Source organism: Tenebrio molitor, chromosome 4, assembly GCF_963966145.1.
Source record: "Tenebrio molitor chromosome 4, icTenMoli1.1, whole genome shotgun sequence".
Classification (NCBI taxonomy): Eukaryota; Metazoa; Arthropoda; class Insecta; order Coleoptera; family Tenebrionidae; genus Tenebrio; species Tenebrio molitor.
In genome coordinates this window covers 19375741-19402162 of record NC_091049.1, presented here as the reverse complement: position 1 = coordinate 19402162, position 26422 = coordinate 19375741, and the positions used below count along the sequence as shown (strand labels likewise).

General features: G+C 37.0%; 1 protein-coding gene, 3 long non-coding RNA genes and 1 pseudogene across 5 annotated transcripts in view; 2 read left to right on the top strand and 3 right to left on the bottom strand.

Moving 5' to 3' along the window:
- The window catches only part of LOC138128364 (serine palmitoyltransferase 1-like), a 165727-nt gene that overhangs the window by 106758 nt on the left and 32547 nt on the right, over positions 1 to 26422 (bottom strand). The window lies entirely within an intron of this gene.
- Positions 1041 to 5535, bottom strand: LOC138128543 (uncharacterized). The gene is made up of 2 exons (XR_011158754.1): positions 1279 to 5535; positions 1041 to 1220 (listed from the first exon to the last, which is right to left on the bottom strand). It is a non-coding gene; the product is annotated as an uncharacterized lncRNA (long non-coding RNA).
- LOC138128542 (uncharacterized) lies at positions 5534 to 7696 on the top strand. Its single transcript, XR_011158753.1, has 2 exons — positions 5534 to 6106; positions 6164 to 7696. It is a non-coding gene; the product is annotated as an uncharacterized lncRNA (long non-coding RNA).
- LOC138128365 (putative nuclease HARBI1) lies at positions 8374 to 12473 on the bottom strand (annotated as a pseudogene).
- Positions 23833 to 26109, top strand: LOC138128374 (uncharacterized). The gene is made up of 2 exons (XR_011158628.1): positions 23833 to 24124; positions 24172 to 26109. It is a non-coding gene; the product is annotated as an uncharacterized lncRNA (long non-coding RNA).

The following is a 26422-nucleotide window of genomic DNA, read 5'->3' as shown; positions in this document are numbered from 1 at the left end:
GTTAAGAAGTGCTTCAATTTAAGAAATCTTATGCATTAATTGAAAAACTTCGTTGCATAGACGTTTTTACTTCGATAGGACTGCAAGCTAAGGAAAACCAAACAGTTTTAATTTTGTAATTGTTGTTTTATTCTCACAATGATTCATCAAGTACTTATTTTACTTATTTCTCTTTATTCCAAGACTTTTATTTCTGGGGTCATATGAAGGAGCTTGTGCACAATAAGGATGAAGTGGAGACTGTGGAGGAACTTCGGAATCGTATTTCTAATGCAGAAGAAATTATTCGCCAGATATCACATTTTTGGCCACCAAAGTCAATTCTGCTTACATGTATGGAACTTTTGAATACTGCCCGAAATTTTTTCTTAAGTTTCTTACATGAAACGGTTTATGCTATATTCCTCTCGTGTGCTTTTTATTACCGATTAATTCCCACATACATCAAACATGCGTATTCAGCTAATCAAACGTTGAAGTTTGTATTCTGGAATTACTCTTGCCAAAAATAACACGACCTAATTTTTTATATCTGATAAATTTCACAATTTTCACTTAAACATTTTTGCTTTAGACAATTTTACTCGTTGATATTTGAGCATTTTTATTAAACGGTTCCTCGAGCTAAAGCTCTCGGGCCTAACCAGTATAAGAATGCCCAAATTCAACTCGTAAAATTGTCAAAGCAAAAAGTTTTCGTAAAATTTAAAAATTTATACTTCGAATAAAAGCGCCAATATTTTACCCAAAAACGATACCGGTGAATTTCGAAATGGCTATCCACGCAACAATGAAAAATTTTGCCCACATAAATAAAAGGCTGCCTATTTCATTGGGTCAGTCATGGTAAATTTGACAAACAATTCTATTTTACTGTCAATCTATTTTATAACTTTTTTCTAACACTAATATCTTATACTGTTCCCATGGTGCATTTGAGCTCACATCTTATGTTTCCCATAAAATACGCTTGTCTCTATAAGACACGTCGTCAATAGCAACGTATCTTATAGAGTCATAAAATACGCTCACACACATCATTCAAGTAACATTTTATTCATCATTTTTACAGTAATTCTCACAAAAGTGAAAAGTACAATTATTGAATTGGAATTGCCATATTAGCTTCGTGCTCTTGTTCCTAACATCTTCTTCTTTAACTTCTGCTGTTTCATCCAATGCAAGTGCCCGGCCATCGAAAATGGCAATCTTTACATTTTCTTCAAATGATTCTTGCCGTAGTGTGAATTAACTTTTAATGAAGTTCTACACGCTTACCCCATATCAAGAAAAGCCAAAATGACATCTTCCGTTACCTCCCTGATGCTTTTTTTTTATTGTTCCGGCCTTGAAACGAAACATACACCTTTTCGTATGCACTTTTAGGCTTCATTGATAACAAATTGCCCCTTTTTTCTTATTTCTTGTGGAACGTTTTGGCACATTTCAACGATGAAAATTGTTTTTTTCCAAATTTGTTGATATTATTACCATAGTACCCACGGCAACCTCCGCATTTTGTGTATTGTGACGCGCCTCGAATAATTTCTGAATTTATTAAAATTTCTGATAAGATGTTAGTGTTAGAAAAAATCTTGAAGACAACGCGTGTTTTATAGTTTAAAAATCTCGATCTATTAAATCCTCGCTCCCTGCGGTCGCTCTGATTTAAACTACGATCTCGATTTTTAAATCGTCTATAAAACCCTTGTTGTCTTAATAGCTATTAAGGTATCGGAAAATTCAAGATCCAATCATGAGATGGGGAACTGCTTTGCCTTTGCACCACAGTGGCATCGGTTAAATACTGGGTAATAATTTCGTTGTTTCGCTTTTTTAGAGGCTTTTCTTTTAATAGAGATAATTTAATTATTAAATATTTCCTGTAATTGATAAATAAATTGTGACAAATGCTTCAAATAACCTTACACTTCTACTCCTAGGGCTAGAAGTACTTCTACTGTACTCAGAAAAAAATTGACACTGTAACCGCATCTATGAGATACACAAAGGCGCTTGAAGATAAACTTTTTAGCGGAACTGAAAACAAAAATGGCGCGTTGGAAAACCAGACGACAACAATACAGTGTTTATATTGAAGAATTGCAGAACAAAGTGGCTTTTCGCAATAATAAATACAATCCAAAGACTCGTTATATTCTGAAGCATACTTCGGAGGGTCTAACATTAAAGTTGAATAGTACAGAGGCCCTCAACGAAACTTAATTCAATGGAAAAAAGTTTTTACTGATTGGAAATGCAATGCACAAAAAAAAAGGACGTTTAATTAAGAAAAGTTGACGGGAAACGGGAGGAGGTTCTCCCGAAAATGCTTTAAATGACTTTAAAAGACAAACTCTTGGACCAGAGTGGTAGATGGCATAGAGTTAGATGAATTGGGAACGACAATAGAAAATGTCGAGGAAGAAAACGAGGATAATAATGATGAACAGGTTTCTGAAATAAATGAGGAAATACAACTACCCGAACTCAACCAAGTAAAAGATAAAGTTAAATTCAAACATTCCCGGAAAATTGTACGCAACCCAAGCGGAAATAGTTCCTTTTCAAAATGACGGTTTTAAGATACTGGTAGAATTAAAAAAGAAAGTAATTACTCTTATGAAAAGCAAGCTACAACTGAAGTATAATGTCAAAGTAAAAAATATTTTTTTGGGATGCCATTTTGAAAAAGAAACGCACACTCTCGACCTTTAACTCTCGAAACGGACGGTTGTGTTTTCCGTTATTTCATTTTTGTTTAAAAATTGAGTGATTGTTAGTACCATCCTTACATCGTCCATTTTGTTTACTGTATTAATCAAATCAAAGGTGCGACGCGATTTCCACATGTGACGCAGAAAGTTGCGCGGAATAATCAAGGTAGTATTATTTACATTACCACACATGTTTCGCAGGTATGTTCTGTTTATTTATAAATAAGTAAATTAAAGATGCATAAGAATGAGCGCTTTGGGATTGTTTTTAACAAAGTCTGGCAAAACTGTATGACCATATCGAACATTCAAAGTGGTTTTAGAGACACAGAGACAATTATATCCCTTTGATCCTAGCATTATTCCAGAAACAGCGTTTCACCTTCCACTCCAATAAACGTGTTTAACAGTTGTTACTTCCATCCGATTATTAATAATGAACATATCAATGACAAAAAGTTGTATCCTGTAAAAGTTAACTTACGGGAGTTACGAGGTTTTCTTTTCGCCGACGATATCAACATAGACTTCATCTCAGCGATGAAGACTACTGCGCTTCAAATTTTGGTGGTGATGATGATGCTGAAGATGATCCACCACTTGTCACCTCATCGTCATCATCACGTACATCATCATCGTTGTCGTTAGCAGTTGATTCTGTACCTGGCACTTCGTGTATGGCATTGAGAAAAAGGGTGCTTCTAAATGTCATGCCACCAAGTCAGAGTAGTAGCGAAGATGAAACGTGCCATGATGACTCAGATCCAGATCCTGAGTTTGATCTAAATAGAGTAAATGGTGCACCAAATCAACTTGCACGATTGTTCTCCAGTCTTCTGACTCTTCTGAGGATTAACAGGAAGAAGCAGTAGTGCCTCCTCCAAACAATACATTTTCGTGGTTTCAGAAAATAAACCAAGTTCTAATGTTCAATCATACGATTTTACAGTCCTCAAAAGTAAATATTGAAGTCAATTCGTGTTAACTCGATTATTTCAGGGTTCATTTCGAAAAGAGTATCCTGCAAACTTCCGAGCGATCATTTAAAAAATAAATCGAGTTTGCTTTGGAGCCTATGCTATAGCATGGGTTGCCATAGGTAACACGCCGACTCGATTTATTTTTTAATTGATCGCACCGTATAATAAACCAATGTATCGGGTGTTCATTTAATATTCTGGTAGCATTACCAATGGAAATATTTTGTTTTTGTTAAGGCACGTCGTCGTTTGAACTTCCGGTTAGTAAAATTAGAGTAGAACTGTCACATTTTGACATTTCCGTTCAGAGACGTTTACTTTATTGCTGGTGTTCACGTTAGAGCAGAAAACGTTTTTGACTGAAAGTTATTTTCGCAATCGCAATGGTTTGAAAGTGAATGGTTCATGGATCTACTCCGTACAAAACTGCTTAGAAGAGTTTATCGCCGAATTTCCCAATGTTATTGTTGACGGAAAACCTTCGAAGATAACCTGAGCCGGTGTGTAAAGTTGTTTGGTGAAACTGGAGGCGTTTACCAAAGAAAAACCACAGGTCGGCCGCTAAAAGGCACTGCTGCAGGTATTGAAACTGCAAGGGAAATAATGCAAAATGCGCCCCACACTTCAATACGTCAGTTATCGCAACAAACTGAACCTTGTGTAGAAAAGTAGGAACGTGCCACAAATTGTTACGAAAAGATGTACTGTTGTATCCTTACTGTATGACAGTGGTAATTGAAGGTAATTTTCATGATTTCAAAATCAATTTTTTTAAATTAATTGCTGGTTTTAGGCAATATAAATGCAGCAAAGTATCGACAGAAAATTTTGGAACCATTTTTTGAGGAACTGCATGCTGATGAACTGCAGGAAGGATACTTTCAACAGGAGGAAAAATTAGAGGAAAAATTGAAGAAATTAATAACGCCCCGAACATGTTAGAAAATGTAATAAATGCATTAAAAATGCGAACATTAAAGTGTAGCGAAGAAGAAGGTAGAGACATTTCCAGCACCTCATTTAATAAATTGATTAATTTGTGCGTGAATTGTAATTGTGTTAATTTTTATCATAATTCGTGTCATGCTGTTATTTTATAGTGAGGTTATGTCGCTGCGACATCCGTTTTTCAAAACAACAGATTTCCATAGGTGATGCTACCAGAATATTACAGTAAAAGCTCCCTTAACGGACAGCTCTATCGAACGGACAGTTCTTTGGGCACCGTTTTAATTCGTATAAGTTTGTTAAGAAAGTCATCTCTATTGAACGGACACGGACAGCAATTTTTCCCCCCTCTTTGAAAATAAAGCTCCCTTAGGCGGACGCGGCTCCAGTAAATCGCCATCAGCCAGAGCTAGTCGCCTCGTTTTACATGCATCAAAATTTTTTGAGTTACTCTTATTAGTGGATGATTTGCTCTCGTGATAACTTGCGCAATACATATGTAGTGGGTAAAGTTAAAATGAATTCGAAAAACAGACATGGAAAAATTTAAGCATCTGTCATTATATAGAAGAGAGAAGAGTTTACAGCGAAATGGCAATCGAAAACGAATGTCAACCAAAAAAGAAGTTTCTAAGACAGAAGGTTTGAACATAAACTAGTTTATGAAGACAACTCGCAAAATTTAATGCAATGGTATCAAGTATACAAAGTAATAATTTTAAAATGTCAGTTTCAGTGTATCTAATAATGAAACTTATTTATCAATTTCTCTTCATAGTCGTAGAAAATGTATAGTATTCTACTCGCGGATAATGGATATTACTTGCTCGGATAAATTACGCCACTCGGCTGCGGCTCGTGCACAAAATCATCCTCACGAGTAATAGTGATCATTAGAGAGCGGATTTCTAGTTTTTATGCTTTTTGTGGGGGTTATAAGTAGCTCAATACTTTTTGAGATGTGTAACAGACTTAAAATTTTGAGTCATTTGAGCCCTATTTTGTTATGCTTTTTTTGCTTTTTTTGCAGTTTTATGCATATTAAAATGTATATGCTTATTTACTGCCTTTTTCCTTATTTATAGGTATTTTTTCATTCTTTACTTATTAGAATTTTTATTGTTTTAACACGGAAAACATTCCGTTGCCGCAAGAAATGAAAAAAATTAATTTCTCGTTTGTCGTTGATGAAATGTGGTGGCAGCCAGGTTTATAGGAACTCATCTCTCACTTTGTTGTTGCGAAAAACCGGTTTAACACGATAACACTAGGCGAATTATTTGCTCCATATTTACCGATTCCCTCGTATTCCTTCTTAGAGTGCAGGTCATTGTTTCATTTCATTTAAAATTTAATTCAAAAATGCCAAAACCAAAATCTACGCCTGATGAGTGGATAAAAAATTTTCCAGAATTTATAATTGAAAATAATAAAATATTTTGTCGAGTTTGCGTTAAAACCGTAAGTATTTTTTGTGTAGTTACCTAATTCTCTAGTATTCAGAAAATATTATTTTAGATTCAAAGCGAAAAAAAATATAATGTTATTCAACATATGAAAAGCAACACTCATGTTGAACGAAGAAAAAAATTCGAGATTTCAAAATTTAAACAACAAACTCTACAAGAATCTGTTGCAAGCACATCACGGCAAAACGAACAATTTCAGTTTAACTTCGACTTATGTAGGATGATGGTTCAGTCCAATATACCATTCAAAAAGTTAGATAAAGGCCCATTTCAACAGTTTCTACAAACCCATTGCAATAGACACGTTCCGGCTGAGAGCACTCTTCGTAAAAATTATTTAGAGCCAGTATTTCGAGAAGTGTGTAACAAAATTAAACAACGCATCGGAAGTAACTACATGTGGTTTGCAGTCGATGAAACAACAGACAGTTGTGGAAGGTACGTGGCAAGTTTAATTCTCGGTATTTTAAAGGAAGATATTCCTACTAAAGGATATGTTGTCAGTTGCAAAGAATTGTCCAAAACAAACAGTAATTCGATTACCAGATTTGTTAATGAAAGTCTTACGTCTTTTTTTCTTCCAAATGCCGTACCAACGGACAAAATTTTGCTAATGATTTCGGATGCCGCTGCATACATGATTAAAGCTGGAACAAACTTAAAAATATTTTACGAAAAATTAATTCACTGTACATGTGTTGCGCACGGACTAAACAGAATAGCTGAAACTATACGATTAGAATTTCCTGTGGTAAATAAGTTAATTTCAAATGGTAAAAAAATTTTTGTTAAAGCCCCACTAAGAGTGCAATATTTTAAGGAAACATTTCCAACCATACCTTTACCACCAGAACCAATTTTGACCAGATGGGGAACTTGGTTAGAGGCCGCATTTTATTATAGTCAATATATTAATCAATTTGAAGAAGTAGTTACCGAATTTGTCGACGCTCCGTCGCAGTCAATAAGAAACTGCATAGATATTTTCAAAAATAAAGAGTTGCGACAGAATTTAGCTTTTCTAAAAAGTAATTATGAATTTGTATGTGAGACTATAACAAAACTAGAAAAACAAGGTGTTCCATTGGTTGACTCAGTGAATATGGTTCAAAAATTTAAAGAAGAAACTAACTCTGTGAGAGGAGCAGTTGGGCGTGTCGTATCTGAGAAACTCGACAATGTTTTAAACAAAAACACAGGTTTTGGTATTTTGTGTGACATAGCGCGAGTTTTACAAGGCGAATATGTGGAAAACTTAAACATCGATTCTACAATTATCCCCAAATTCAAATTTGCGCCAACTACAAGTGTAGATGTGGAGCGCAGTTTCTCCAACTTTAAAAATATATTGAATGATCGACGAAGAAATCTTACAATTAATCATTTAGAACAACTCCTTATCATTCATTGTTTCAAAGAAGAAGATTGAAGTTCAAGTAGTGTTTTCTAACCATAAGGAGTTGTTTTTTGTTGTATAAGCAATACAAAAATGTTATATTTTCATTTTTAGGAATTGTGTTTTATTATCTTGTTTTTATGCTTTTTAATGCTTTTTTGTTTAAAATAAAACTTTTTTATTCAGTATGTTATGCTTATTTAAGCGCTTAATTTTTATTTTTTTGTGCATATAAATCCGCTCTCTAGTGATCATTATCCGCTCATTAAATTGAATAATATACTATTACTTAATATTATGGCCTACATAATTTTTTTCCTTTGAACCAAATGTATTTCTTTTGAGCGGACATCTCTGTTGAACGGACAAAAAATTGGCGACCGACGATGTCCGCTCATGGGAGCTTTTACTGTAAATGAACACCCGACATATGCTAGCCAACAAAATATGCATTTAGAATTAGCTGCAGGAGAATTTGATGCATTTCTAGGCATACTAATTCTGATGGGTTTTCACAGACTTCCCACAATGAGATCCTATTTTTCTACTAATGAGAATTTTCGGGTTGAACGTGTTACAAAGTTTTTTACCCTAAAACGATTCTTGAAAGTTCTCAGATTGCTGCATCTGAATAACAACGAAAACATGCCTCAGCCTAAAACCCCTTATTTTGATGGCTGTATAAACTAAGAATATTATTAGACCACCTTACTAATATTTTCCAAACGGCCTTCACCCCTTACAGACATTTTAGCATGTGCCACAACAGGATATCTGGTGAACTTTCAGATCTATCAAAGTAGAATCAACTAATGATAATATGTTGGGTGAACGTGTTTTTGTAATACGAGGGCGGGATGATAAATGGCTAGCCTCCACCTAGGTGTCACTAGTATGTAAGAAAATTATACAGTTTTATATCTTATTATTAGGCAATGTTCAAATGTCAAATAGTTTGCTGTTAATACCTCTTCAGATTAAACGTGTGAAAAATATCATTCACTGGAGACTAAGGGGTCGATTTCAAGTTAGGAGCTGCGATCGTCGTAAATTGTGATCGTGCTACGAACTTTCGAGTCGAGCACGTGTTCGAACACGTGGAGTGGCATTTTATTTGTTGCAAAGCCTTCGGTGATTATAGTTGTTAAAAGTCCGAAAGAATGGAAAAGCAAACGTGAGTATAAATTATTGACACAATTTTTAATATAGTAAATAGGAAAACACCCTTAAATTAATGATTACGTACGATTTTTTAGGCCTAAAAGAGGCCCATGTGCTAAAAAAATTTACCCCTTCGGAGATCGATGTTTTGGTAACGGAAGTGGATAAACGGAGGAACGTTTTGTTTGGGCGTCTTCGAGGACCCTCCCTTACCAATTTCCATCGGGCCAAGGCATGGGAGCAAGTCCTCAGTTGCATAAACGCGGTGGCACCGGCAATAAGAACGGTTGGGGAGCTGAAGAAAACATTTAAAGACATGAAAAATAGGGTTAAGACGAAGGCAAATACCTTTAAACGGGAGGCTAGAAAAACTGGTGGCGGTGAAAATGAAGCGATTCCTCTCACTGCCACCGAGGAAAAAATGCTCTCGTTTATTGGTATCGAATCAATAGAAGGAATTTCTGGAGGCATTGATAGCTTTCGTCAAACTGGTAAGTACATACATATAAATAAATATACATTTATCTGGTAATCTTTATTGATACTTAATTTATGTTTTCTATAGTTATGAACAACCCTGCCTCCTCAGAATCTCCTGATTTGCAGTTGCCGGTGCCACAACCACTTGAAATTATCTCGATTCCAGGACCCTCCTCTTCAAATCCAGATACTTTCCGCGATGCTGGTAAGTACATTCATATACAGATTAATATACATTGATGAAATTTATCTTGTTTATATTTACTGATACATATTTTATGTGTTGTATAGTGATGAACACTAGTGTCGAACTGCTCCACGTTGCCAGTGAATTTAACTTGGCAGGGCCACCACCACCACCACCAGAAACCATCTCAATATCTGAACAGCCATCGGCAAATCCAGATACGTTTTGCGAAGTTGGTAAGTACATACGAGTACGTATACAAATAAATATACATAGATCAAATTTATCATGTTTATATTTATTGATACATATTTTTTTTTTAATAGTTATGAACAATCCAGTTGCCTCTCTAGGATTTGCAAGCGATTTGGGGTGCCACAGATACAGCCAAACATTAGCTCCTCAGGACCATTCTCGGGAAAGCCTCCAAAAAAAAAAGAGGAAAGAATGTACTCTTGGAGCAAATGAGAATAAACACTGATCTACAAGTACAGAACATGAACTGTTGCGGCAACTGGTAGAGCAGTTTGGTACGTTTCTTGAGCTCAAGCGACGCGAACTGTAGCTCAAAGAAGAAAGTACCCACTGCAAAAGAAAGCACAGTTCATAAGTCTTTTTTTGTGTACATATGTAAATAAATCGTAACTTAATTGATTATGTAAATCAAATGTAAATTTCATTGTTTATTTTATTTGTAAATAAATTGTAAATAATATTAATATTGTTGCCAATTTTGTTACTTTCTCCTGGAGATAGTGGGACCACGCAGGCAAGCTCCCACCAGGATAAGGAAGGGGCTAGGTTTCAATTAATTTAGACTTCACCGTTAGTAATGAGCAAAATGTGTAAATATGCAGCCATTTTTTTATTGAAAATTTATTGTAAAAAGCACGCAAGAGAAAAAATATAGGCTTTGCATATAATTTCACATTCACTACGTGTTTGTGAGGTTAATAGTTAAAGTATTTGAAGTGACTGCCACAAATTCAATCGAAAAATAAAAGTTGTGATACTTATCTTTCTCGGGTGAAATGTGTTGCAATTAGGTCTCTTCTATACAGGTCGTAAGCAGGGTTTGGTAGTTGTTGGTGTGAAAAATCATCATGAAGAGGCTGTTCTTCCAAATTCTTAACCTCCAAGTTATACTCCGTGCAGATGTTGTGCAACACACAGCAGGCTGTTGCTATCGAACAAACTTTACCTGGGGTATAGGCAAGAGAAAAATCTAAAACATGCCATCGGCTTTTTAAAACTCCATTTGCTCGTTCAACTGTATTTCTGGTGGAAATACGAACAAAGTTGTACAACTGTTCCGGTACACTGGTTATATTTGACACAGGTGTCATAAGCGATGGTTCTTGAGGGTAACCAGAGTCACCTATCAACCATCCTTCTGGAAAGTTTCCGGCAGCCAATCCATCCCGGACAGCAGAATTTCTCCAAATGAACGAGTCATGGCTTGGCCCTGGATATTCTGCAAAGATGTTGAAGATTTCTAAACCTGGACTGGCTTGTTTTACAGCTGGGTATTCTTCTGCTGTTGGAAAGCGAATTAAATGGGGGGCCACAGCAACCAGTGCGTCGGTGACTCAGTGCGTCGGTGACTTCGCGAATGGTATGTGATGTTGCACTCTGCGAAATTCGACCACTGCTTCCTACCAACCACTGATATGACCCAGTGGCGTAAAACTGGAGGGTCACATATAACTTTTGGATCGGTGTTAAATGCGTATAACGGCCCTTCCTGGTGTTCTTTGTCAAAAACGGTGAAACAACCGTCAAAACATAATTAAACACCCTTCGGTCTGACCGTGTTCTTTGAAATAGTAGTCTTGCAGACACTTCGTAGATGGAGAACAGCATTCTCGGTAGTCGTTCTTCATCACTGCTATCACTTTTCACTCGAATTTTCGTAAAAATCAATCGCTAAAGCGGTCAAAAGCTGATTAGCAACGGCCATTTTTAAATGCTCGAACGGTCGTAAGGAGTTTACACCACCTATTCGAGGTGTCGCACACTTTCGTCGCAAAGTGGTGCGACAAATTCGACTTGAAATTAGGACGCAACCGTTGTAACTCCTGTTTGCGCCGTTGGTTGCCATGACAACTTATAACTAACTACAATGAACTTATAGCATTCAGTAACGAACACACCAAAAACGGTGTAAACATAAAATACACCAAAGACAAAACAATAATCTTCGCCAACGATATCGAAGATTTTAAGAGCCTAAAACAACAGCTCAAAGATAGCGAAAAAACACAGTGGCACACCTACGCCACCAAGGACGAGAGAACCCACGGGTTCGTGATTTACGGGCTGCAAAATCGCCCAGAAGTGCAGGAAGTCAAGGACGACCTAATAAAGAAGAATATCAACTGCAAGACGGTGTACGTGATGAAAACGAAGAGCCCGTTATACGTGGTCATCACTGACAACAAAACAACACTGAATGATCTGCAAGAAAAAGCGAGGACGGTACAACAAGTGGTAGTGACCTGGAAAAAAACTAATGAGCAAAAAGGTGATAATCCAGTGCCACAACTGTCAGTCATGGGGACACTCCGCCGCGAACTGCTTCGCCAAAACAAAGTGTTTAAAATGTGCCGAGACACACCTGACCAGTGAGTGTAAAATAATGAAAGACAACGAAACCGACCAAAAGAAAATTAAGTGCGCAAATTGCGGCGAGGGACACCTTGCCAACAGCGTAGAATGCACCGTTTATCAATCCAGAAAGACATACCTAGAAAAAATAAGACAGACTGCTACCAATAAACAAGCCGTCAAAAATAAGAAATACATCCCGGCCCCAGCACCCGAGACAAATCCCTGGACGCGAAAAGAGCAACCTGAAACCCCAATGCAAGCGGAGCCAACAACGACCGCCCTAGTGCAACCTGAAGAGACCAACACAAACGACTTCGTGGAACTGGCAAAGGAACTACGTAAGCTGAACGAGGTAATTAACATTAAAAAGCTCCTAGAAATCGTCCGAGAACTAACTTGTAGATTAAAAACAACTATGGATCCTTTCGAGCAAATTCAAATTATTTTCGACATCTCGACAAAATTAAGCGCTTCCAATGGCCCATAAGGCAGAAACCTCTAAAATAATAACCTGGAATGCCAACGGCATCCTAGGAAAAAAGGACGAGCTCGAAAGGTTCCTTAAAATTCACAACGTTGATGTAATAACCGTGTGCGAAACCAAATTACTCAAATCGACAAACTACAAGTGAGAAACTATAACATCATAGGAAATGACAGGGACGGTACCACGAGGGGCGGAGGCGTCGCCATACTTGTTCAAAATGGAATTCCACACGTCAGAGTCCGTCTACCCGATACCGAGTTCGAATGCGTAGCGATAAGATTAGTCCACAATAACATCTTCGTGGTAAGTTATAGTGCTTGTAACTTCCTAAGGAATTCTGACTTAAATCATAAATAAATCGAACAAAGACCCTACTTAAAGAAATTTATTGTGATATTGTACCTGTCAATCACTTGGCGGTCTCGGAGAAAAAAATTACCTGGGGTAGTACTCAAAATATTTGTCGGAGACCCTCTAGTGATTGACAGGCACAATATGACAATAAATTTCTTTAAGTAGGGTCTTTGTTCGGTTTATTTATGGCTTAAGTCAGAATTCCTTAGGAAGATACAAGCACTTTAAGTAGGGGTGGCAGCGCAGCTTTATACCGCTGAACTGCGTCGTCGCTAAGCCGGGGTTTGCCATTCGATTTGGCAGCTACGAGAGGATTGCGACTGTGCTACGAACTTTTGTGTCGAGCACGTGGCTGTAAATTCAAATTTCTCTTGTGTTCAATTTCACATCATTTCATTCCGTATCATGGAAAAGCAAACGTAAGTGTAATTTATTGCATAACTTTTACTCTAGTCCACAACAAGACCCTCAAATTAATGGTTATTTTATTTTAGACCTAAAAGAGGCCTCTGTGCCAAAAATTTTGCTACCACCGAAGTGGACATTTTGGTGAAGGAGGTAGAAAAACGGAGGCAGCTTCTATTTGGGCCACTTCGAGGACCCTTCCTAACTCAGTCTCATAGAGACAGAGCGTGGGAACAGGTTGTCAGTTGTGTGAATGCAGTGGCATCAGCAATCCGAACAGTTGGGGGATTTAAAAAAAAAATTAAAGACCTAAAAAACAGAACCAAACGAGAGACACGAAAAACAGGGGGAGGTGAGAACGAAGCACCTCCTCTCACTGCCACAGAGGAAAAACTGCTTTCCTTTGTTGGCATTAATAGTGTCGAAGGTATTTCTGGAGGAATAGATACCTTCCGCGAATCTGGTAAGTACAACATACATATACTCGCAAAGATACTAAATATTTTTAAGTCTGGACCTACCACCAACTGCACATTTATAGAATAATAAATGCGACGGTTTAGGTACTCCGTACTGTTCTGGGGCATTTGTTGGTGCCTGTAGTCTGACATGTGTGCAATCAATTGCACCAAGGACACTTGGAAATCCAGTGCCGTGGCCTATCATCCCCAGTTCATAAAATGCTTGGTTCACGACTGAGTATTACTCTACTCTTGGGAAACGAATAAAATGGGGGGCAACAGCAACCAGTGCGGCGGTGACTTCGCTAATAGCATGTGATGTTGCACTCTGCGAAATTCGACCACTGCTTCCAACTAACCGTTGATATCACCCGGTGGCGTAAAATTGGCGGGTAACATATACTCGTAACTTATGCATAGATGTTAAATGTGCATATCGACCTCTCCTGATGTTCTTTGCCGAAGCCGGTGAAATAACCTCCAAAACATAGTTGAAGATCCGTCGATCTAACCGTGTTGTTTGATAAAGGATTCTTTCCGTAGTTTCATAAATAAAGAACGGTATCCTCGACATTTGTTCTTCGTCACTGCTATCACTTTCACTCGAACTTTCAAGTAAATCAACTGCCAAAGCGGCCAATACTTGCCTAACAGCAGCAAGTTTAAACTTTTCTAACGGTCGCAAAAGTTAGTTACACCACCTACTCGAGGTGCGAGAAATTCGACTTGAAATTGAAGCATTGGGTGGAAAAACAGCGTTAAGCTATTAACGCTGTTTTTTGTATTATTGGTAGAAACGATTGTTAAGGTATCTAGGATACCGTAGTGAAAATCGCAATTTTATCTAACGCAAGGTTAAGAAGTTGTAACTGAAAAAATAACAATGGGCCGTATCAGCGGTGAACATGTTCATGAAAGCATCTCTTTTCCACTGGTTATAATTGCATAAAGTTATATCGTTTTAAACTTTAATCGCAACTTTAATGAAAGACAACTTCAAAAACGTTCTCGTAATACGGCCCAACCTGTATAACGCTGTTTTTCCTTGAAAACACTGAAAATTGTCGTTTAATAGTGATGGTATACGTGGTCGTCAAATTGTTCTGAATATATTTTTCTAAAGTATTTTCCCAATATGTAATTCGTAGAACAATAATCTAAAAATATTTTTTTTGTTGACATCGATGGTTCGGTTATGTAAAAACACCTACTTTATCGCATTTTCTTGAATGATTTTAAATTTGGTGGAAAAACAGCGTTCTCATTATTTTTTTAAATGGGCTGTAGAAAAATCAGTTTTATAGTATTACTTTTTTTCTTGAAGGAAAACAATAGCGACTCAGTGAAATAATAATCCTCACAAGCCACAGCACCATAACTCATATAATTTTGTCATTTGCAACATTCAAATTATTTCAAATTGATTTATCTCGGAATGATGTTTTCTGGATAACGCTGTTTTTCCACCCAATGCTTCAATTACAACGCAACACTTGTTTGCGCTGTTGCCATGACAACTTCGTCTTGCGCTGGTCGTAGCTCATCTTTAAATCGACCCCTAAGACCATTATTAGACCACCTTACTAATATTTTCCAAACGGCCTTCACCCCTTAGAGACACTTTAGCATGCATGTGCTACAACAGGATATCTGCTTAACTTTCAGATCTATCAAGGCAAAGTACAAGCAACTGATGATAATATGTTGGGTGAACGTATTGTAATACGAGGGTTAGCCTTCACGTAGGTGTCACTAGACGATGGTGGATGAAGCTTTTTTTATTATCTAATTATAAAATATGTATCACTGGAAAATATTAAATGTTTATCTATTTATGAAACCGGTGGCAGTGCCTCATGAAATTCCACGAGATCCCAAAATTTAATATTTTTATGAATAACAATGAAGGACATGAGGGTTTGTAATGATCAATACAATAACCGAATGATGCTTAATTAGGAGAATATTGAGGGTATGGTTGACATATTTTGTTGTGGCACTGATGCTACGAGTATTAGGAAGTGCTACCTCAACCTCAACCATCTCATTGGTGACATGCAATAAAATGTTAGTTCCTTGGTATCGGTTGAATAAAATTTTGTTGGTTCATAATGACCATTCAGTCGTTCGATCGTTTTCTCTTTTTTTTGTCTCTTGCTTGACGGTGAGCCGACGAGGTCACGGAAGCAGAAGACGACGAGCGGATGTTGGTTCCGAAGACACATCGACGAGACGAGGGTTCGTGCCAGAGGTCTCCCCGAAGAAGTGAGCATCACACCCGAAACGGCACCGAAGCTGCACCCCGAGTTCAGCCACTCCAGGGCCGGTGGTAACACAAGTAACAGGAAGAAACATTGGTCATAAATGTTCCGTAATACATACAGTTAAAAATGTTGAGAGAATTGTGGGGAGGCAGCCAGCAAAACAGCGAGGCAAATCATTCTTTCCTCTTTAAAATTACGAATACCCATCAAACAAGGATCCAGTTTGTGTTCTGGAAGTACTACATACGAGAATATTGAAGTTAAATTATCGACTGGAGGGCCTAATGCTAGTCATACTTAATCCACAAATTAAAGAAGTCTTTTTTCCCGAAGACTGTTTAGATAACTGTCAAGTTAATACAAGGGTTCATCGAATCAAATGGAATCCTTTAAAAAAATTTATGAGATGTTGTCTCGGAAGAAAGGCAGTTCCAAAATATTATAGACAACATGTTAATGAGAAATCAAAACTTTTAGTTGCTCTGTATAAAGAAAATGTGTTCGAGTTTGATGTCGGTCGTAAGCGCAAGGAAATGACATCAGTTATCTGGGCGGATGCTGAAAAACTAGTAAAGGCTGTAGTTGGGAGGCGGTGGCGAAGGTGTTTTTAAATTTGCGTAAACATTTTTCCCGAAAATCCTTTACCTGAATTGGACAGAACAGGAATCATACACTTATACATTTTTGCATGGGATTGGTAGAATCGAAGAGATTTGACAATATCATCCAAAGATTTCCGATACGAGGACATTCGTTTTTGGATTGCGATAGGACTTTTGGTCTCTTTAAGCGACGCAAAAAAAAAGTCAATCGTATGTACATATCATCCAATGGACAATGTTCACCTGATAGCCAATGCCAAATCGAACATTACCGTGAAAGTCGTGCAAACCAAAGACATAAAAGACTTCAACAAGTGGTGGCCTCGTTTACTTAAAAAGACTACTTTGTCAGTAAAATCTTTTGGCAGAGCTGCTCCAGAAAAGATAAACAGTTCTGCACGAGCATCATTCAATCTAAAGCAACCAGGAGCAAGACTTCAGGCATCAGCTAATATTTTTAATTAGTTAAATCCTGCATATCCTGAATGGAAAGTACCAATCAACCAGCATCAAGTAGGTCATGAAAAAGAACAGCATTAAAAACGTACGGCTGAGCTAATCAAATAATAATTAACTTGTCAAAAACGTCATTAATCGCCAAATTTCCAAATGTTGCTGTTCTTTATAAACAATTTTCCGAGACCTTGAGGTACACAGTTAGCACATTTCGAGAAAGTGGTAGTGTTGAGCTGAAGCCTGAAAGTGGGGAAATTATTGAGACTGTCCAACGCCGAATGGAAGACGAACCCAAATTATCTCTCAGGCGACTGTCGCAGCAAACTGAGCTATCAGTGTGAACCTGTCAAAGGATTGTTCGAAAGGATCTTGGCTTGTACCCCTACAAAGTCCAGGTTTATCAAGAGCTGCTGCCACCTGATTACAATAAAAGGGTTGCTTATTGCAATTAGTTTAACAACTTCATAAATAACGATGCGACTCTTGACTGTACCTTTTACTCAGACGAAGCATGGTTTCATCTGAGTGGCTTCATAAACTCGCAAACAATGAGAATGTGGAGTGCAGATAACCCACATTTATTTCGTGAAACACCACTGCATCCTCTGAAAATTGGAGTATGGGTTGGTATGTCCCGACGAAGATTGATTGGACCCATCTTTCTTGAAGATTCAGTAACAACTGAAAAATACCGGAACAATATTCTTGATGTTTTCATCAATCAACTCCACAATGATGAATTGACTGATATGTATTTTCACCAAGACGGGGCTACAGCCCATACAGTACGAGAGACTCTTCGTTATTTGCGACAATTTTTTGACGATAGGTTGATCAGTCAAGATCTACGGGCTGCAAGATCGCCAGATCTTACGCCGATTGATTATTACCTGTTTTCCCATTTAAAAAACACCATTTTCAAGGAACCTGTCCACACAATTGATGATATGAAAATAAGAATTACGGAAAAATTAGAGCGAGTTACCCTTGAGACATACATAGGCTCATGTTTTTGAGAACATGAAGAGGCGTGTTACAATGTGCATCGAAGCTCAAGGCTACCATTTTCAACACTTACTCTAAAATAATTTAAACCACATTATTGTTCATTGTTGCTTATTTAATAGAAAATAAAGAGACGGACGGAGTTACAGTGGCCAAAAAAAAACTTGGCATAGGAACAAATTGCAAAAGGATTTAACAGTTGCAATCAAACAGGGAGCAGAAGCGTCAAGCAACAGCATTCCCTTTATGATCAATTGATTAGATATTAAGTAGATATCAAAACTACACATCTCCAAAATATGTAACGGTACTATTATAATTATACCGCTCTCGCAAGAGATCACAATGTGAGACGTTTGTAGTGTTTTACAACAAAATGGAAAATGAGACAAAATTTGTCTCGAAATATTTAATATTTCGAGGAAAAGACGAAAATCCAATGATTTAACATACAGGCAGTCCACGAGAAAAGTTCGGATTCTAGTGTCTTCAACATTACGAAATTCACAATGTATCAAGTAGACGTCATTATATAGAATCTTTAGATAGCAGTGTCGCACCATATACAAATATTTCAGATGAACGCCTTGAATGGTTGAATGCCACATTTCCAAATTATATTGATGACATACAAAATACTTCACAGCAGATTAGATTGAAACGCCTATCAAATGAAACAGCTTATGCGCTAAAGTTCACAGCAAAAATTTCATGTTTATGTCTTATGTGTTAAATTTCTTTTATAAAAAGCAGGGTTTTATTATGTTCTAACTAGATAATTTAATTCTGATGCTATTGAGGGTATGTTTTCACATACGTACAGCTTGAAGAATAGCTTGGCGAATGAGATGCGCACAAGAGGGAACGAGCGAGTCTCTGTAAGACAATGATATGGCTATGGTTGTAGGTACGGTACACTCAATGAAGCAAATCTGTTCAAAACCGCCCGGACATGCTGTTCACTTGAAGCTTGAAGGGCTGATTTTCGCTCGTTTGTACACGATCTAAACACTTCCAGACCCAACAGACAAGTGCGCTCCGCTAGTGGGAGGGATTTCAGTCCACTGCGTCACTCGCCAAGCTGTTCTGGTCGACCTGTTTAAGACTGAAAGGTGGTTCAAACACAATTCACACCTACTGTGATTCCTTGCCCTTAGCAGACCTCGAAAGTATTTACTTACTTTTGTAAGCGTAGATGATTTCGAGAGCTGGTCTCGCTAATATTCTGGAAGACATAAAATCATGCCCTTGGCCACACCACTTATATTTCGCTTACCCAGTTAGTCTGGAGCCAAACATATTAGGGATTATTATTATTTTGTCAATATGTATAATCGAACGGAAGTATTGTCAAGTTAGTTCCCACAAAACTTGTCATTAAAGGTTTTAAAAGGAAATTCGACTTTAATTTAACAAATCAGAGGTGGGATTCCACACAGACAAATTAGTACAGATAATTATTAACCAGTAATGTGCAAATTGAGTGGTATCGGTGGCAACAATGAGTAAACGGCCGCGAAAAGTGCGTCGTGGACGTCCTGAAGGGGTGGACGAAAATGAGCCGATGGCAGTAGAGACGTTGGGAGTCTGGTACCCCGTCGAAAAATGATTCGGAATTACAGGATCAATTAACTGAGGCAAGGGCAGAGATAAACGCTTTACGGAACCAAATTGTAAGTACACAAATTGATAATCCAAATCGCGGTGTTGCGAACTGGGCAGTATTTAAAGATGACCGATTAATACCCGAGTTTGATCCTGCAACTCCTGCTCAACTCTGTAAAAAAATAAGAAAAAACGACCCGAATTTTGCAAGAACAAGTCACGGGTTCTTCATCATGAAAACGCACTGGCTCCCAAAACGAGTGCTGATGTGGAAAGATTATTTTCAATTTTCAAGCATGCGCTTTCAGACAGGAGGCAGTCTTTTAAAATTGAAAATTTGGAAAAACATTTGATAATAAACTTTTTAATTGCTGTTAATAAACACTTTGTTGCCTACCTATTTCCTTAGTTATATGAAATAGTGCAATAAATTTAACATTATTAATTATAAAATTCCTATAAACAATTTTACTCGTTGATATTTGGGCATTTTTATTCAAAGGTTAAATCCTCGAGCTAAAGCTCTCGGGCCTAACCGGAATAAAAACGCACATGCCTCAAATTGATTTTTTAAATCAAACACTGCTCTACGTCTCATGAAGCTGTATCCTGTAATCCATAGAAACGTGTCTAATGCCACCATTGACGAAATTCGTCAAGATAAAATTGAACATTTTCTAAAAGAAGAACCATAAAAAGCCAAAAGAAGCAAAATATGTAAGAACAATACATCTTTGCAGAAAGTGTACATGTCAATTGTTTTCAATAATTTCATGCCAAGTAACATAATTTTATTCCACGCACCACAATTATAATCAATGTTTTTAATGTTTTGGTGTTCAATTTCTGTTGACAAATTAGGCTGTCAGCGCGACAGGCTGACTTTCAGGTCAATCGTGGCCTAAGCCACCTATCTCAGTTTTTCACTAGATGGAGACTCTTAATTCACTTGTTACATTCTGTGTTCACTGTTTAAAGTTAATGCAACACCGGCCCAACTCACGATTTGTGAGCCATAAAACGTTTGCTGCGCAGAACCAGATTGTCGCCGAAAAAGTCAAAGAAAGTTTATGGGAAAAAATGCAGGAAGCTGCTATTGAGGAAAAACAAAAAGCAATCGAATGCGGGGATCTTGATGAAAATGGCACTCCAATTATCGCAGTTATTGCAGATGTAGCTTGGAACAAACGTTCCCATCGAACAAATTACAATGCTGCCTCTGGGGGGCTTCAAGTATTGGGGCAGACACAAAAAAAAATATTTATGGGGGTTCGAAATAAATATTGCACTGTATGTATGTGAGAGAATTAGTACGCAGAATTCGGAGAAAGCAGATAATCATCACGTATGCTTTAACAATTACAATGGCCCGTCTACAGCAATGGAAACAGATGTCATCTTAGATGGGTTTAAAAAATCTGTGGATATGGATGGTCTCATCTATGGGAAACTAATTGGTGACGAGGACAGCAGTGTTTATAAGAAACGTTTGCACCGTACGGTCCTCAGTTCCACATCGAAAAAATTGAGTGCAAGAACCACGTTCTAAAAAACTACAGAATCAAATTAACAGAATTAAAAAACACTGCGTATGGTATAAATCAACGGGAGGTTTTAGCCAGTAAAATAGAAAGATGTCGTATTGCAGTGAGTTCTGCAATCAATTACTGGACCATTCAATGAACGTGTCTTGGAATTGAAGGAAAATATTTCTAATGGATTGATGCATGTGTTTGGTGACCATGGAATTCCTAATCCAAACTACTATTGCACCGAAGAAAAACGGGCAGCTAAACGAGCTGAAGGAGAAGAGAATTTGGCGCCAATACTGAAAGAAAAGAATTTTCTCGGTGAAATTATTTTTAGAAATAAGAGAGTAGCACAAAATTCTTGGAGCTTGTTGCACCATGTCACCAACAATTTAGCGGAAGCATCCAACGCAGTGGTAGAAAAATATGTCGGAGGGAAGAGAGTAAATTTTTCTGTATCTTGCAATTCGAATAGGGGTTTTTATCACAAGGAACTGCAGGATAAAATATTACGAAATGGACCAGGTAAATACACGGAAAAATATGGCAAGAAAACATTAAAGATTAGACAGAGAGTGCGAAACCGCACATATCGTAAGAAAAATGCAGCTGGTCCAGATTCTAATTATGGGCAAGGCGAAAACATTCCGGACAAAAGTGCAAAAGAACTGAAAAAAGCTGAAAGTACGTATCTGGGAAATTTGTCAAAAACATCAAGAAAATTGAAGAAACACGAAGCAACAAGCTTTTTTCTACTTCCTTCTCTAAAGTCTCACATTTTGCACTGAGAAATAGTGTATAAAACGTCACTTTACAAACGATTGTTCATTAGTCACAACTTGATGTCCATTCGGGCGTTTTCGGTATATTGAACACGCTCGAAGTTTCTTTAAACACACCTTGGATTTTTTGGACATATTTAGCTCTAAATCAAGTTGGTATTTTGACGTTTATCAGTTTCGCATCCGGCGTGAAAGAAAACGTCATTGCAGTGGAATAGTTCGTTGTATTTTTCAAATATGGACCTGAAGTCACCAACAATTTGTAGCCTGAGAAATATATATACTCCTATTTGGTATGTTCATTTAGTTTGTATGTTTAAATTAACGTTTAATAAAAAAAGTTGCTTGTTTCCTTTGTGTGTTCCATTTGTTAATTTGGTCGTAGAAAAAGAATAGTATTCAACTCGTTTATCAACTTCTCTAGACACTTGTTAATTAAACACTCGCTCCGCTACGCTTCGCTCGTGCCTAACATAAAACTCTAAAATGCCGTTTATAAATCTTGTTCCATAATATACTATTTCGAACTCATGGCGAAAACAGCGAAAAAAGAGAATAACTGCTTCAAATTTTGGACGAGTATGCAAGATGAGGACAAGTGCATATCAACCAAGAAAATAGTGGAAGATTTGCTAAACGGTACCTTTGTCGGCAACGAAAGCACAAAATACGGACAAAACAACTAAAAGCCATTATTAACTTGTTGGGTACATATAAAGCATCAAATGATAAAAAAAAGAAAAACCGCGAGTGGTTAACTGAATATATTTTCAAAAAATACGGGTTGCAATTTCACTTTCAATTCCATATTATACATAATTTTGTTCAAAGATACTTTAAGCACCTTCGTCTTTGTCGTCAGTAGCTGGACAGCCTACAATGGCAAACGCTTCTGGAAATAATGAACAAATAGCTACACATGCCCTCGTATTCATGCTAGCAGGAGTGTCTAGTCAATGGAAGCAAACAGTTGCTTATGACTTTACTGGGAACTCCTTTTTGGCATCAGAAATACTCCAAAGAACAATGACTATCATTGAAAAGTCCCATGAGATTGGATTCACTGTAAGAGTAATTATATCGGATATGGGTCCTCAGAATCGTGAGATTTGGAGGCTTTTAAACATAGTGGCCAACAGGCACAGTGATATAAGAAGTTACACTCCTCATCCATGTCTTAAAAACGAGAAGTTATTTATTATGCCCGACCCGGTGCATCTTTTCAAAAACATCGCTGCGGCCTTGAGAAAAGGACACAAATTTTACCTTTCAGATGTAATAGTACAATCTTATGGTTTATGTTCAAACGAAATCTCTTTTGAGCGAAAAGTGTTTGAATTGGATCAGCAGGACGTTATTAAACTATGTCCACGCCTCAAAGAGAATGTTCTACAACCAAATCATTTTCAGATAACGAATGTTGGCTTGAGTGCCGCGTTTTTAAGTCACGATGTAGCCGCAGCAATACGATATCACATTGCAGCGAATAACATATCTTCACGATACGAAACTGCAGCCTGGTTGCTATCATGCACAACTCGTTCCAACTAATGACTAATCATTATCAATAGCTAGCATTGTCACACAAATAGATGGGAGAATACGAAGTATCAATTAAATTTTTGTATTCATTTATAAACATAATACACCATATAACAACTAAGATAAATGCTGGAAACCCGTTTGTTGGCAACACAAACGGTTCTGGATTACCAACAATTATCTCTAGAGCAAGAGGTTTTAAGTATGTAATGCTAGGGCGATTAACTCAAGATGCTTTAGAAAATCTCTTGTCTGTTATAAGGAGTCGCAGATCTGTGCCAGATGCTCGAGAGTTTAGATCTGTACTGGGATTAGCGTGCTTGTCACAATTTGAATGCAGTATTAATAAGCATGGTAGTTATGCAATTTCGGACCACACACACACAGTTAAAATACTGAATGATCAGTAAAATATTGTTTGGACAGTGGTAAAACATTTTGATCTACGAAATTTTAAATCTGATTCAATGAATTTGCGTTTGTTAAGTATTAAATTTAATTTGTGGCACAGAATATTGAAGAACACAAGTAAAAAAACAATTGCTCAGTGTACAATTTACTTGATTCTTAAAATTGTGTCAATTAGGTACGATTCGAGAAAAACAACATAACCTATAAATTTGACCGCGCAATAGTCTGCAAGTGTCTTGTGTTATGGTGAAATAAATTGCATAAGTTTACAAGGTAAATTGAGGTATTTATAAATATTTTTTCACAGTCATATTCTGCAGGCGTTCAGGATGAACAATAGTCTAGTTGCGGAGTACGAAACGTCGGAATCATCCTCTGAGGAAGGACGTCATCACGAATCATCGCCAAAGAGGAGAGTTATAGGAAATTGGATAAAGATTGGAGTTTTTTCTGGATCGGATGAGGCTGAAAAATTTATAAAAGATAAAAAAATATGGGGATTTCATTATAAAAATAAAACAGAAGAAGGAATAAAGAAATACTTCAGGTGCAATCAAGTTAAACTTCGTGGACAACAATGTTCTGCAAAAATATATCTTCAGTATGATTCGACATCGCATGAAGTGCATTTATTCAAGACTAAATCAGAACACAATCATGACTCTATTGAAACAAAAGGCGTTCTTGGAATTGACCCTTCTCTAAAGTTGGAAATCCAAAAACTTTTTGACCTAAAGTTAAAGCCAAAGGCTATTTTAATAGAATTGTCCAAGAATAGTGATATCAGGAAGCTTCCCTCAAAAAGACAATTAGATAATTACTTGCATCAGTTGCGAGAATCCAAATATGGCCCGTCACAAATAAGTGTTGGAGAATTGGAAGCATGGCTACTGAAAAACTCAGTTATTCCAGAAGACTTGCATATCCCTTTCGTCGCACAATACGAATTAGAGACTGAGGAAGAGGAAAGCATTTTTCGATTTTTCATAACAAGTAGATATTTGATGAGTATTTGTGCCAACAGTTACAAAATTCATGCTGATGCAACCTACAAACTCTTGTGGCAAGGTTTTCCAGTTCTAATAGTGGGTACTACCGATATGGATAAACATTTTCACCCTTTTGGTCTTTCTGTTTGTACTAATGAGAAGAAGGAGGATTTCAAGTTTCTCTTTAGAGCGTTAGTTGCCACATCAAAGAAATTATTTGAAAAAAAATTTGAACCTAACGTGTTGATATGTGATGCTGCAAAAAGTATTCAGAATGCTTTCATAGAGATTTTCGGAACTGATAAGTTGATAATCATGTGCTGGGCGCATATGAGGAAAAATGTTCAGAAACGTGTAGAGCGTGATGTGGAGAAAAAAAACCGTTCCCTAATTCTGAGTGATATTAACACTCTTCAACTTTCTTCATCTCCAGAGATATTCGAAAAAGCTGTTGAACTTTTCAAAAAAAAATGGAATACGGAGCAAGCTTTTTTGAATTATTTTGAAAGAGAGTGGCTGTCTGATAATAGCAATTGGTACGAAGGTGTAATGAAACATGTACCAAGTACTAATAACGCCTTAGAAGCGTTTAATAAAGTTATAAAAGACACTCATACCCTTCGGGAACGCCTTTCATTAAACCATTTTCTATCGGTTGCTCTTGAAAGTGTTCAACAATGGTCGAACGACTATAAAACTGAGTTGAAAAAATTTTCGAAAATACCAACAATTACATTGTCCCTGTGGACATCTGCCTATCAGTGGACTAAAAAGAATAAACCAGTTCTCATTGTCTCCCAACAGGAGAGTCAAATTAGTTACAAAATTCCAGCAGGGGATTCAACCGAAGAACCAGGAGAATTAAATGACATTTGCGCAGAAAATTGGGTGGAATTTGAAGAGTTTAAAAATAAGGCATTTTCATCCTGGATAACTACCATGTCAACTTCTCCAGATGAGTGGATTAAGGGAAACTGTAATTGTCCAGCTTTTTTTAAAAATATGATATGTAAACATATTATTGGCATAGCCATTAGACTTAAATATGTCAAACCACCACCAGAAGCGCGAAATATAAGTATTCAAGGGAAACGTAAAAGAGGGCGTCCTTCTAAGGCAAAAAAAGCTCTTATTGTGCAGTAGTAATATACATAAACTTTAAGCTATAGGTACTTAAGAAAATGTTTTTTTTAATTTTTAAGTTTGAAAATTATTTTTTCATTGTTTATTTTATCGTTTAATTTTCAAGTAAATTCTACCATAATGTTGTCCTGATTTTATTTATTTGAAATTCCTCTTGTCGAGATTAGTACAGAACCTGCCTCACAATCTATGCTGTATTGCCGTGCTGCCGTACATTTTCTGTAGGTATATTATCAGTCAGCTCTGCCATTGGCTCTGCCCTCAGACCATTTATCGTTATTTATATTTCAATTTCACTATTATACTTAATCATATTGAATCAAAATACTTATCATAAATTATTATGAAACTTAAGTTTTTTTAAGAATCGAAATGCAATTAATTATTGAACAAAATATCTGATCAAATAGTATTTCTACATATCATTTTTTTTTAAATC